Consider the following 14,034-nt stretch of genomic DNA (forward strand, 5'->3'; position numbering starts at 1 on the left):
GGAGTATGCTATCATTTTTCCTTTGCCCAATAACAATAACCATTTTCTCCTTCATAATACCCATTTTTGAGCTTTTCCTGAGCCACTGAAATCATGTCATACTAACTGTTTCTGAATTCTCTCCACTTCTTTCCACTGTCATTTTGCTCAGGCCAAAGACCTTGAAATCATGCTTAACTCCTTACTCTTTCACATCCTACATCCATTCTATTAGTAAATCTTTCTGGCTCTTCTTTGCTCAACAACCTTAGTAATTGGTAAAGTGCAAATTAAAACCAAAATGCACTAACACTCCATTCCCATTAAAATGGCTAAAACAAAATACACTGACAATGCCAAATGCTGACGAGGTTGTAGAGCAACTGGAACTCTCATGTGTTGCTGGCAAGAATACAAAATGGTCTACCCTTAATAGCAAACAGTTTAGTAGTTTCTTATAAAGTTAAGCATATACTTACCAATTGCACCAATAGCACTCCCAGATATTTACCCAAAAGAAATAAAAACTAATGTTCATACCAAACCTTATAAACAAATGTTTATAGCAGCTTTATTCATTCTCACCCCAAAATGGTAACAACCCAAATGTCCTTTCGTTTGTGAATAAAGAAAGAAACATCATTACATCTATAAAATGGAATTCTACTCAGCAATTAAAAAGAAGGAACTATTGATTTGCACAACACCAGGGATGAATGTCAAATGCGTTTTGCTTAAGAAAAGAAGCTGGATCCAAAAGGCAACATATTGTATGATTTCATTTATGTGAATTTCTGGGAAACACAGAATTATAGGGACAGGAAAAAAGATTAGTGCTTGCCAGAGCTTGAGCTTGGCAGCATGAAACAATATTTAGAATAATAGAACTGTTCAATATCATGACTGTGGTGGTAAATACATGAATATATAAAATTGTCAAAACTCGCCAGATCCAAGTCACCATCAACTCACCCCAGGACCCCTACTATAGTCTTCTACTTTTGCTGCCACTCTTTCCCACTTACAATACACATGATAGCCAAAGTGACGCTTTCAAACCTAAGTTGTATCATGCCATATCCATGCTCAATGCGTTTGAAATAAAATCCAATGTTCTTACTATGGTCCCTGATGTCCTATGCGATCTGATTCCTGCCTACTTCTCTGACATCATCATCTAGTACTACCCCCTCATATTCCAGCCACATTGACCTCCTTGCCTGTGCATGAACAGGCCAAAGATCCTCCAACTTCACGGTCTTTACCTTTGCTGTTTCCTATCACTGAAATTTTCTTTGTCAAATACCTGTATGGCTTATTCCCTGCTTAAAACTCTCAAAAGTTCTCCATTGCCTATAGAATGAAATTTCAACTCCTCAATGTGTCACTTAAAATCCTTCATGATGAGAAAAAGATGGTGGCAGGCACGACAAGAGTGTGGGTGAGTGTGTGAAAGTGTGAGAGAGTGTGAGTGAATATGAGTGTGGACAACCAACCCTGAGCAGTGCAGGGACATGGGGCAAAAGGTTCCCGTGCTATGGGCGGAAAGCAGCCTGCTACCGTGGTAAGTGGCACATCAGCAAACTTTCCCCTGCGCAGCCAGGAGGCCCCACCATTTTGGAGGATCCCAGGTCTTCCCTGGGAGGAGGAAACAGGGAGCGGCTGGGGTCAAGCGACCTGAGTCCACTAGAGCGCCTTGCACCATCCATTCAGCTATGTTGGACTCAGCTGTGTTGGCACAGTCAGCACACAGTAGCAACGCTATCGAGGTGCCTGCAGCAGTAGCCAAACCAGGCCAGGAGCTGGGCCACCACCACCAACAGCAGTGGTGGCTCACCCAGGCCTTCAGTGACACAGCAGCCCACTCAGGCTCCAGGCCTGCCCAGACTCAAGGCCCACGGCACGGAGTCTCCCCCAAGCTCCAGGCCCATGGCAGTGCAGCAGCCTGCCCAGGCTCAAGGAAGCCCACCCAGGCTCGTGGGGGCACTAGCACCAGCTTGGGAGCCTGGCTCCTCCCGCAACAGCAACAGTGACTGGGTGGGAGTAGAGCCCCACCCCCAACAGGCATTAGCAGCTCAGATTGGCAGCTGAAACCCATCCACAGTGGCATCAGCAAAGGCTGATTAGGAGCAGTGCCCAAGCCCAAGCAGCAGGGCTAGTGCAGCTGAGACCTGCCCCTGACAACTGCAGCAGTGGAGTTGAAGTGGAGCCCCTCCCCCTAGCAGCAGCAAAGTCCCAGGTGTGGAGCATTCTTAGCTCCCAACAGCAGTAAAGGATTGGGACCTGAGAGCACCCCCTGGCAATAGAAACAGCAGCAGCAGTAGCAGTGCGAACCAAGAGCTGACACTCATCCCCAGCAGCGACTGATCAGGAACTGAGCCCCACCAGGCAGCAGGGTTCCCCAACAGCACACCAGTGGGACCCACGAACCACATTAGCATACCAACAGGACCCACAAACCCCAGTAGGACACCAGCTGGACCCTCACAACCCATGAGGGACCCATGAACTCCAGCAGTGTGTTAGTGGAACCCACAAACCCCAACAGTTACTACCAAAACCCCATGCACCCCAGTAACATACCAGTGGAACCCACGCACCCCAGAAAAGCACCAGACAGACCTGCACACCCCAGGCAGCATCAGCAGAAGCGGATCAAGAGCGGTGCTCCAGCCCAAGCAACAGCGAGTCTCAGGGACCTGAGACCTGCACAACAGACCAATTCCAGCCACCAGGTGTCAACCCTCCAGGACCTACAGCAGGCAAGGGAGCCATACACCAAAACAGGCTGAGAGGCACAGCAGCCTTAGTTAATACACACCGACCTACCTACACACCGCAATATACCTCACCAGGCTTAGAACTATCAGATTGCGAAAATGGTGAGACAAAGAAACAACACCCAAATGAAAAAAAAGAGGAATCACCTGGAAAGGAACTACAGGAACTAAAAGAAAGCAACTTGTCAGATAAAGAATTCAAAGCAATGATTATAAAGGTGCTCAAACAATTTGGTGAGAACTACAAGCAACTTAATAAGAATTATGAAGAGCTCACTGGGAACTACTTCAGCTTAAAAAAAGAGATAGAAGCTATGCATAAAAAACAAGAGAAAATAAAGAATGACATAGCTGTTATGAAAAATATTTTAGAAGGGTTCCATAGTAGATTAGAAGAAGCTGAAGACCGAATTAGCAACTTGGAAGACAAGGTAGAAAAAACATCCAAATAGAGCAGCAAAAGCGGAGAAAAATTAAAAAGCAGGAAGAGAGTTTAAAGGAGCTGTGGGATAATATGAAACATAACAACATTCGCATTATAGGTGTACCAAAAGGAGAAGAATCAGAAAGAATAGAGAACCTGTTTGAAGAAATAATGACAGAAAACTTCCCCAAACTGGAAAAGGAAAAAGTCACACAAGTCCAGGAAACACAGAGGGTCCCAAGCAAGATAAACCCCAAAAGACCCACAGCTAGACACATTATAATAAAAATGGCAAACATTAAAGACAAAGAAAGAATCTTAAAGGAAGCAAGAGAGAGACAGAAAGTTACCTACAAGAAGGCTCCCATTAGACTGACAGCTGATTTCTCAATAGAAAAACTGCAGGCCAGAAGGGAGTGGCATGGAGTGTACAAAGTAATACAAGGCAAGGGTCTGAATCCAAATCCAAGACTACTCTATCTAGCAAGGCTATCATTCAAAATTGAAGGAGCAATAAAAAGCTACACAAATTTTAAAAAAGAAAAAGCTAAAGAAATTTACCACTACCAAACCAGCACTGCAAGAAGTGTGGAAGGGACTTTTGTAAGAAGAAAAAGAAACAGAGAGAGAGAGAGAGGAACACAGGCATAAACTAAAAATGGCAACTAATAAGTGTCTATAAATAATAGTCTTAAATGTAAATGGCTTAAATGCTCCAATCAATAGACAGTGGGTAGCTGATTGAATAAGAAAACATGACCAATCCCCAGAAGAGGGGGTGGGGGGAGAGATAAACCACAGAACTTATATGCGTGTATGCATGAACAGTGGACATGGACAACAAACTGGGGAAAGGGCAGGGAGGGAGAGGGAGGGGGGAATCAGTGGGGGGGGGAGGAGAAACATCAGTAACAAAAATTAATTAATAAAAAAGAAAACACGACCCATATATATATGACAGCATATATATGCTGTCTACAAGGGTCTCACCTCACAGCAAAAGACTCACGCAGGATGAAAGTGAAGAGATGTAAAAATTTTTTCAAGCAAATGGAAATGAATAAAAAAGCTGGTGTAGCAATACTCATATCTGACAAGATAGATTTCAAAACAAGACCAATAATAAGAGACAAAGAAGGTCACTACATAATATTAAAAGGATCCATTCAACAAGAGGATATAACCCTGGTAAACATATACACACCAAATATAGGAGGAGCAAAATATATTGAAAAACTTCTGGAGGATTTCAAGGAAAGATCAATAGCAACACGACCTTAGTGGGTGATTTTAACACCCCACTTACACCACTGGATAGATCTTCCAGACACAAACTTAACAAGGACAGAGAGTCCTTAAATGACAATCTAGATAAGTTGGACTTCATCGATATTTACAGAACATTTCACCCCAAAACTGCAGAATATACATTCTTCTCAAGTGCACATGGAACATTCTGAAAAATAGACCACATGTTAGGACACAAGGTAAGTCTCCACAAATTCAAAATGATTGAAATCATATCAGGCATCTTCTCAAATCACAGTGGCATGAAACTAGAACTCAATTACAACAAAAACACACAAAAACATTCAAGCACTTGGAGACGAAACAGCATGTTATTAACAACACATGGGTTACCAACGAGATAAAGGAAGAAAACAAAAACTTCCTGGAAACCAATGAAAAAGAACACACAACAACACAAAATCTATGGGACACAGCGAAAGCCGTCCTGAGAGGGAAGTTCATAGCACCACAGGCCTACCTCAAGAAACAAGAAAAATTCTAATTGACTCTCTAACCCTACAACTTGAAGAACTAGAAAGGAAAACCCAGAGCAAGTAGAAGGAAAGAAATAGTAAAGATCAGAGCAGAAATAAACGACATAGAGACAAAAAAAAAAAACAATTCAAAAGAGCAATGAAACAAAAAGCTGGTTCCTTGAAAAGATAAACAAGATCGATGGACCTTTAGCCAGACTCACCAAGAAACAAAAAAAGAGGATCCAAATAAACAAAATCAGAAACAAAAGAGGAGAACTAAGAACTGACACCACAGAAATACAAAGGATCATCAAAACATACTATGAACAATTATATGGCAAAATATTGGATAATCTACATGAAATGGACACATTTCTAGAAACAAACAGTCTCCCAAAACTGAACCAGGAAGAAGTAGAAAACTTGAACAGACCAATAACAACAACAAAAAATTGAAGATGTAATTAAGAACCTTTCAGCAAACAAAAGTCCAGGCCCAGACAGCTTCACGGGAGAGTTTTACTGAACATTCAAAGAAGATCAAATACCCATTCTCCTCAAACTATTCCAAAAAATCCAAGAGGATGGAACACTTCCACACTCATTTTATGAGGCCAGCATAATCCTAATTTCAAAACCAGATAAAGACACTACAAAGAAAAAAAAAAACTACAGGCCAATATCCCTGATGCACACAGATGCCAAATCCTTTTAAAAAAAAAAATTAGCAAATCAGATCTAGCAATATATTGAAAAAATTATTCATCGTGACCAATTGGGTTTCATCCCAGGCATACAAGGATGGTACAATATTCGCAAATCAATAAATGTGATACACCACATAAACAAAAGGAAAGGTAAAAACCATATGATCATATCAATAGATGCTAAAAAAGCATTCCACAAAATTCAGCACCCATTTTTTTTTATCCTCACTTGAGGACATTTTTTTTGTTGTTGTTCAGGTAGAGTGGGAGGGAGAGAGAGGAAGAGAGAGACATCGATGTGAAAGGGACACATCAAGTGGCTGCCACCCGCACGACCGACCAGGGCCGGGGACAAACTGCAACCAAGGTACATGCCCTTAGCGGGAACCGAACCCGGGACTCTCGGGACCGCAGGCTGATCAGCACCCATTTTTGATAAAAATGCTCAGCAATGTGGGAGGAGAGGGATCATATATCAACGTAATAAAGGCCATATATGAAAAACCTGCAGCCATCATCATACTCAATGGGCAAAAACTAAAAGCATTCCCCTTAAGAACGAGAACAACACAGGGATGCCCACTTTCACCACTCGCATTTACAATAGTACTGGAAGTCCTAGCCACAAAAATTAGACAGGAAAAAAATATAAAGGGGGTCCAAATTGGAAAGGAAGAAGTGAAACTGTCATTATTGGCAGATGACATGATATTGTACATAGAAAACCCTAAAGACTCCATCAAAAATCTAGTAGACTTAATAAATAAATTTGGCAAAGTAGCAAGATACAAAGTTAACGTCAAGAAATCGATGGCATACTTATACACCAATGATAAACTCACAGAAAGAGAAACTAAAAAGACAATCCCATTTGCCATCAGAGAAAAAAAAATTGATACCTAGGAATAAACTTAACCAAAGAAGTAAAGAACCTATTTGCAGAAAACTACAGGTCATTCAAAAAAGAAATAGAGGAAGATATATAAAAGTGGAAGCACATACCTTGTTCATGGATTGGAAGAATTAACATCATTAAAATGTCCATATTACCCAAAGCAATCTATAGATTCAAAGCAATCCCCATCAAAATACCAACGACATACTTCGCAGAACTAGAAAAAACACTCCAAAAGTTTATATGAAACCAAAAAAGTCCCCAAATAATCACAGCAATCTTGAAAAAGAAGAACAAAGTAGGAGGGATCACATTACCAGATTTCAGGTTACACTACAAAGCTACTGTAATCCAAACAGCCTGGTACCTCCACAAGAACAGGCAGATAGATCAAGGGAACAGAATAGAGAACCCAGAAATGGACGCAAGACAATATGCCCAATTAATATTTGACAAAGGTGGCAACAGCATACAGTGGAGTAAAGACAGTCTCTTCAATAAATGGTGTTGGGAAAATTGGACAGCTACCTGCAAAAAAAAAAAAAATTAAGCTAGAACACCAACTTACACCATACATGAGAATAAACTCAAATTGGATAAAAGACTTAAATGTAACTCGTAAATCCATAAAAATTCTAGAAGAAAATGTAGGCAACAAAATCTCAGACATCATACACAGCATAATTTTCACTGATACAACACCTAAGGCAACAGAAACAAAGGAAAAAATGAACACATGGGACTACAGCAAATTAAAAAGCTTCTGTAGAGCAAATGAAACAACCATCAAGACGGAAAGGGATCCCACTATATGGGAGACCATAATCGCCAATGATGAATCAGATAAAGGGTTAATTTCCAAAATGTATAGAGTGCTCATACAACTCAACAAAGGGAAGACAAAGAACCCAATTAAAAATGGGCAAATGACCTAAATAGACACCTCTCCAAAAAAGACATACAAATGGTCTAGAGACATATGAAGAAATGCTCCACATCACTAATCATCAGGGAGATGCAAATTAAAACAACTATGAGGTATCACCTCACACCTGTCAGAATGGCTGCCATCAACAAATCCTCAAACAACAAGTGTTGGCGAGAGTGTGGAGAAAAGGAGACTCTAGTACACTGCTGGTGGGAATGCAGACTGGTGCAGCCACTATGGAAAACAATATGGTGTTACCTCAAAAAGTTAAAAATTGAACTTCCATTTGACCCAGTGATCCCACTTCTAGGAATATACCTTAAGAAGCCTGAAACACCAATCAGAAAGAATATATGTACCTCTATGTTCATAGCAGCACTATCTGCAATAACTAAGATCTGGAATCAGCCCAAGTGTCCATCAGTAGACAGTGGATAAAAAAGCAGTGGTACATATACACAATGGAGTACCATGCAGCTATAAGAAAGAAAGATATTTTATCCTTTGAGATGACATGGAGGGACCTGGAAAATATTATCCTAAGCGAAACAAGCCAAGCAGAGAAAGATAAATATTACATGATCTCACTTATTTGTGGAATATAAAGAACTAAACAAACTGATTTAACTAAACAAAACAGACCCAGAGTCAAGAAGTAGGGTAGAGACTGACAACACTCAGAAGGGGTGGGGGCGGAAGGGGTAAACCACAGAACTTATATGCATGTATGCATAACGTACAGACATAGACAACAAAGCTCGTGATGGGGTGGGGGGGATGAGGAGTAGGGTGTCAATGGGGGGAAAAAGGATAAACATCTGTAACAAGAATAAATTAATAAAAAAAAAAAGATCCTTCATGATGTGGCCCACATTCATATCTACATCTTAATCTGTCACACATTGGGCTCCAAACTCAGTGAACTCCGTTTCTGGATTCTATGCACTTTCCCTTTTTTGCCTGGTGAATTAATATCTAATTTTTTGAAACTCAACTTAATCATCACTTTCAGATAAAACAGAAAAAAAAAAAAACACTTTCTTCGTGTATTGACCATTCCCTGCATGTACTTCCATGTTTGCAGGTGTTTTTTATTAAATTTATTGAGGTAACATTGGTTAATGACATAATTTTCAGGTGTACAAGATTATAATTTGACATCTGTATACTCTATTGAATGCTCCCCCCTGAAGTCTAGTTTACTTCTGTTACCATGTATTTGACCTCCTGTACCCACTTTGTCCTCCCCCGACCCTCTTTTCCCCTGTGGTAACCACCATTCTGTTGTCTGTATCTATGAGTTTATTTTGTTAGTTTTTGTTTTATATTCCACATACAAGTGAAATCATGTGGGTTTGTTTTGGGTTTTGGGTTTTTTGTTGTTGTTGTTGTTGTTTTTGTCTTTTTCCATCTGACTTATTTCACTGGGCATGTGTTTTAATCACTCTTCAGGTGTTTCTTATGTATACTAAAGAAGTACTGGTCCAACATTTATAATGTGTATTATATTTGATCATATGTCCATCTCCCCTCACTAGACTGAAAAGTCCTGAAGGTCATTAACTACCCCCACGGCCTAACACAATGTCTAATTCTAAATATGGGTTCTATAAGTTTTAGATGAAAAACAACTGAAAGGATGTATGTCCGATTCTTCCTTTCTTTCTATTAACAAAACAGAGTTCTCTCCCTGTAAATTGACCACACACCCAGTCAGATACCAGAATGATACAGAAGTGTAGTTGGGTCTGGCATGTGTTTGCCGTGTGTGGTTGGAACCAGACCAAAAGTCACTTTTCTTTTGTCTGCTAGCTCACTAGGGCATTACAAACTTACTCGGGGTGTTTATTTCTACAGTATTAAGCTACAACACAGCCCCTAAATTCTGAGTTTGAGGGTTACAGTCATATAAGTGCACAACCTTAGTGCAAGGCTCTAAGAAGTCATTGTAGATATTTTTAAATCTAGAGCAATTATTTCACTAACTAGTTCATCATCTTTATTTAGAGGACACCATTTCTTAGATGTGGATAGTTTAATATATTTGTCCTGGGTTCTTTTTTTTTTTTTTTGAGTTGAGTCATTCCAGGGTTACTGCTTATGATTAGAGCTCACTACTCTAGGAAATAATGCTTTGAATTACATATTTACCAATGTTAGTTTTCTATTGAATTTAATTTGTGCAAAGAACTTTAATCTGTCGAGTCCTTGACCTTCACAGGTATTTACTGAAAGACAACGGTAGGTTCTCTCCAACCACCTGCCTTTCAATAATACACAACTGTTCCTTTCCTGATAGAGCTGATGTAGTGCTGAACAAGATCCTTGGCAATAGGGGTGGGGCACATGATATTTATTCCTAGTAACACCATCAATCCAGAGAACTTCCTTAACACTTGATTTTTTTCATCTAACAACTTATCTCCACTGTTTCAATGACTAACTCCAACTCTAATGCTCTCCAGTAAAGCAGAGCTAGAAAAAATGGAAGGTGGAAGGGAGAGAAAGGAAGTGGCTTTCTGATAGTTGTAAGGAAGATGGGCAATCAGGAAGGGAAGGAGTGGGCTGACCAGACATTCTGCTTGGAGCTATGTGCTCATGCTTACATCAACCTGAATATTATGTGGGTGTGGCCCAAAAAGAAGAAAAGATTTTTTTAACTGATTGTGACTCACTCCTACTCAGTGTATACTAATTAAGCTCCCACCTACTTATTTTTTCAGAAAAGAAAAAGATTTACAGCAAGATAGCCTTGGTCATCTGCCCTGTGACTCAGCAGTTTCTGTTTGTTAAATCCCAACTGCTTAAAAATCCTAAAGATAGTGGGATCCAACATTGCTGAAGTTTGTATATTATGTATTAGTGGATCTTCTATCCCCAGGTGTGTTAAATCTAATTCTTCCAAATAGATTTCTCTATTGGACATCAGGAGCACACATTGTACCTAGAGGTAGGAAACAGAACAGTCTGAAGCAGCCAGTGCCATCTGAAAATTTCCTTCTTGCATCTCCTTCATATGGGTTTGAACAGGAAGGTGTGGAACTCAGCTAGAAACTGACACTGATTTTTACATGATTAAAATTATCGCTGTGTTAATTTTCTAATAAGATGTTGTGGCTAAGACTGTTAATGCCGCCCTGGCTGGTTTGGCTCAGCAGTTAGAGCGTCGGCCTGCGGACCTGAGAGTCTCAGGTTCAGTTGCTGCTGAGGGCACATACCTCGGTTGCAGTTTGTCCCCAGCCCCGGTTGGGGTCGTGTGGGTGGCAACTACTCAATGCGTCTCTCTCACTTCGATGTTTCTCTCTCTCTCTTCCTCCCTCACTCCCTCCCACTCTATCTGAAGATGAATGCAATAATATCCTCAGGTAAGGATTTTAAAAAAAAAAGACTATTAATGCCACCCTAAATCCATTCTCTTTGACTTACATAGTGATAGCAATGGCACATGACGACCCAGAATACATTACCCAGCCTTATTTGCAGCTAGGTATGAGAAATGATCCAGTTCTGGCTAATGAAATATGAAAAGAAGTAATATGTTCAACTTCCAGGTTATGCCCTTATAGAGCAGAGGCCTTGCACTTGACTTCATTCCTATTGACTAGAATGAATGTTAGCATAATGTGGGAGCTGAAGCAAACATCTTAAACATAACTTGGAAGCAATGAATTAAAGGTAGAAGAGAAGCAAACAAGATAGAAGGTGCTTGGACCGTAATGATCATGGAGCTACCATACTAGTCTTGAAACATCTACCCAGATTTTTATATTAAAAAGAAATAAACTTCCATCTTTAAGCCATTATTAGTTTGAATTTTTCTGTTACAGCATATGTGCCAATATACTAATGGTATAGGTACTTTCTTTTTGTTTTCTAAGTAGAATCAGTCTGGTAGCAGGCAGAAGCAATGGGATTTAAGTTTAAACTGAAGCATGGTCAGTAATGGCATCATGTGAAAAAAAGACAAGGTATTATCTTAGGTGAATGGACCAAAGCTAGGACTAGAGGCAGGACCAAATTACTTTGGAGAAAGGGAGTTTCCAGCCATCTTTGTGAGCAGAAAGGTGTGAGAGCCACAGCCTTCATTGCTTTGAGGGAAGGAAAGAAAGGGGTGCTCCTAAGCCCCATGGCACAGTGGAATTGGAATGCATCCTGAGGATCCCGCTTCCTTACTGTAGGGGTCATTATATTTCCTCGACTTCTACCTGTATCCTTTCTCAAGTAAAAATGGCCAGGGTGGTGAAATTTAGGCCAATTTGAACACCAAAATGAATAATAATGATAATTAATTACAATACATTGAACTTCTAAAAAACTATCCACAAGTCCATCGTGATATTTTTTTTCAGAAGTATGGTGACTAATAAATGTAGAAAAATGATAAAAATTGTAACCCAATCATGTGTAACAAAACCATTGTAATAATTTATTCAGACATTAGTGAAAAGTTCTTGGAGAACAGGAAATTAACACCATCTCACTTTTTACACCACAGATTATATTCCAGGCACAGATGAAAAAAGAAAAGGTACAAATGGAGATGTCTGATGAATACAACTCAACCACGGGCTCAAATGTAGCATAATGAATATTGGAAAAATGTGACACAATATGCATCCTGAGATGTACTGAGCAAGACACACTAACAAGTCACGCCAAAAAATGTATAACCTGAACCTAATCATAAGAAAACTATTGAACAAATCTAGATTGTGGGACATTTCACAAGACAATTTTTCTGGACTCCTCAAAAGTATCATTGTTATAAATCTCCCCCAAAAAATGGCTACAAGAATTGTTCTAGATGAAAGAAAAATGAAGACATGACAACTAAGTGCAATGCATAGTCCTTGAAAGCATGTGGCATTATATAATAGAGCAGCAAGCTCTATTTTTCATGCTTTACATAGTCCTAGTGCACTCTCATGTATGTCCATAGCTTTGACTGCTCCCTCTTTGTACTGACAATTCTCAAATCTATGGCTGCATCCCAGACCTCTCTCCTAAGCTTCAAATCCATATATCCATTTGCCTACATGACATTTCTACTTGGAGGCCACACAGTTCTCTCAAACTCCACACAACCAAAACTGAATTAATGATGCTCTCCTTTAATCCTGCTCCTCCTGTGTCCTCTTCCTCAGTGAAAGTCACAACCATTCACTCAATTTTCTAACCCAGAAAGCTTGGCATCATCTGTGACTCTTTAATCCCTCACTCCTCACCTCTAATCAAGGAAAAACCTTGTAATTTCTGTCTCTTCTGCATCTCCCAAATCCGCCCACCTTTTCCCATCCCTGCTGTCAATTTCCTAGCAAAGACCTGTTTCGCAAATTAACATTGGATTACCTCCAGTTTTGCCTTTTTCAAACCGTTCTCTATATTATGACCAGAATAATTTTTCCAAAATGAAAATCTAATTCTAAGCCCACCTGCTTGAAGTCTTTTAATGGATCCCCATTGCACTTAGAATGAATTTCATATTCCTTGGACTTAGAAGGTCCTGCATGATTAGGCCCTGCTACACTCTTCCCAATTTATCTTTGACCAGTCAATTCTTCAAATCCTGTGCTCTAGGAATACTGAGCTTCTTTCAATTCCTCAAAAATGAGTTGCTCTCACCATAGGACTTAGAGTATTTGTGTGTATTAACTGTTTACTCGTATATTCCCTCACCAGACTGTAAGTTCCATGCAAACAAGAACTGTGTCTATCTTGTTCAATGTTTTATCCTCAGCTCATATGCAGTGCCTGGCACATAGAAGGTGTTCAACAAATGTTCAGTGAATGAATGATGTAGTTTTCCAGAGGTATGACTATTTCACTATTTATTTAGTCTACCAAAGAAACTGATTTGGGAATTCCAAATCTACTTTTTCTCTTAGTTTTGTTAGGGTGTTAGAGGGCTCATTTTCCCCTCCCAAGACTTAAACTGAAGAATGAGGCATAAGAAATAGATAAAAATGAATATGTCGACTTTATTACTGATAAAGCTGACTTAAGAAACTCTCTTCAGAACTACAGCCCAATAGATTGATTTAGACAGATTTAGGCTCTAACTGGACACCAGCATGTCTCCATCACAGGGGAAAAAACTAGTAGAAAAGATATGCATCCTCTGGTTAGGGTATCTCCACAAGAGAGAATCTGTGAAGGGCTAAGGAGGTGTGTTCAATTTTTTTCTCCCAAACTCACCAGTCCAGTAAGCCCTCTGAGAAGGCTTGAGTGAGAGATAGGGAGGCCAGGAAATATATTCCAGCAGAAACTTCTCATTTCTTAAGTTGATTGTTCACTTATTTTCATTGTGCCCTATTAATAATAAAAAAAACATTTAAAGTTATACATTTGCCTCTGAGTATAGCTGTAGCTACATTCACTAATATGGGTTGTTTTTAATCCATAAATTATAACTTCATTTACTCTTTGAAGCTCAAGTGCATAGCCTGCATGATTTCTGCTTTTAGAAATGCATAAGAGTGTCCCTTGAGAGCTAGTAAAATAGATTTGTGTGATTATGATGTGGCTACTTAGAAAGAAAATACATTCTCTGTAAGG

This window comes from Molossus molossus, unplaced genomic scaffold (genome assembly GCF_014108415.1).
Source record: "Molossus molossus isolate mMolMol1 unplaced genomic scaffold, mMolMol1.p scaffold_m16_p_2, whole genome shotgun sequence".
Taxonomy (NCBI): Eukaryota; Metazoa; Chordata; class Mammalia; order Chiroptera; family Molossidae; genus Molossus; species Molossus molossus.